At 40.4% G+C, this 1,606-nt stretch overlaps 1 pseudogene; it reads right to left on the reverse strand.

The window, feature by feature from the left end:
• Nucleotides 1-617: 617 nt before the first annotated feature.
• LOC100951976 lies at nucleotides 618-1,360 on the reverse strand (annotated as a pseudogene).
• Nucleotides 1,361-1,606: the final 246 nt, after the last annotated feature.

Consider the following 1,606-nt stretch of genomic DNA (forward strand, 5'->3'; position numbering starts at 1 on the left):
TTTTTTTTTTAGCAAATGACAGAGACCCAGTATACCAGCTTTACTTCTTAAACCTAAGCTTAACATTACATATTTAAACTGTCAAAACTTATTAAGATGCCAGCATTCATGCACAGCTAGGAAACATCTTTAATTTATAGTAAACCAGAAATGTGTTACCATTAATGTGTTAATATCTTTCACTAAGAAATACTGGAAAAAACTGAAATTATTTCTGTAGAAGGTTCATCCTGCAGTGTTAACTTCGCAGCAGTCTGCCGCTACTTGGCTCACGTTTCAGACACAATGGAAAAGCAGGTCCATGCTGGTGTTAGTGCACACTCTTGTTCTACCACTACTGAGGAGTCAGGGCTTACCTGACTCCTGATTTAATAAAAAAGCAAAATGCATACAGAGATTCACAATTTTAAAAACAAATAAATGATCCTATTATATGGTCCCAACAATAAACTCAAAAGTCTATGACAAATATGGCTCTGATGAGTGGTTTATGAATACTCAGATTAGGTACAGTGATAATCAAAGTCGAGTTCATTTGAAATCTTCAAATAAAGTTCCTATTAATCCTCAAATGGTGCTTGTTACAGTTAACGTTACTGTTAAACACGTGCGTTGAATCACTTGTTATCCAAGTTCAGCTGCTCCTTACCATTTATTGTCAGGGACTTGAGCTGGCCATCTTCTTCAGCTTCTACTCTTTCTTGACCATTCTCCATGATTCTCTTTGTAGTGATCTTTCTGCCTTTAACTGTTTTTGTAGAAGTCGAAATAGACTTGAAGTTGCTCACCCCATATCACCAAATGATGTGGAAGAGAATGAAGTGAGCTCCCCGTCATCTAGTGACCTGAATGAAGAAAATACTGCAGGAAATCCCACAAAAAATCCCATATTAAAAGAAGAAAATCCACTTCCAAAAGGTGGAAATCCACTGAAGGCAGAGAAAAATGACCCTGTTCCTCGGTTTCTGCTTCCTCAGCAACCCCTCCGATTCCCAATAAAGTCCTCAGATGAGTCTTCAAAGAAGTCAAATGAAAACAGGTCCCTTCCACCAAAAAATTCCCTGAAGACATCTTTTGGGTTATGGAATGTGAAGCCAAACTCAAATGGATTGTCAAAATGACTTCCATCTCCTCAGCTCTTTAATCCTTCTTTGCCATATTTGTCATAGATGTCCCACTTTTTAGGATCTGATACCACCTCATATGCCTCAGTTACTTGTTTGAATTTTCTCTCTGCTGCTTCTTTATTCTCAGGGTTTTTATTTGGGTGCCATTTTAGGGCCAGTTTTTGGTACGCCTTTTTAATATCCTCGGCTGAGGCATGTCTCTGCATGCCTAGAACGTCATAGCACTCCACCATGTTTTAAATCATTGTTGGAACAGATCCGAGGACACAGCCAGCCAGGGGCAGGAAGTAGGAAAGGTGTGGCAACCAGGGGCTCCTCAAGGCTCCAGCATGGCTGCGCTGGTGGTGGCGGATGGTCGTCTTGCTTTATTGCTGTATTTCTTTCTTTCTTTTTCCTTTAAAGACAGTCTTACTTTATCACCCTCGTTAGAGTGCAGTGGCATCACAGCTCACAGCAGCCTGCAGCTCCTGGGCTTAGGC

The sequence above is a fragment of the Otolemur garnettii genome, unplaced genomic scaffold (genome assembly GCF_000181295.1).
Source record: "Otolemur garnettii isolate 467f Iridium unplaced genomic scaffold, OtoGar3 scaffold00026, whole genome shotgun sequence".
In the NCBI taxonomy this organism is placed as follows: Eukaryota; Metazoa; Chordata; class Mammalia; order Primates; family Galagidae; genus Otolemur; species Otolemur garnettii.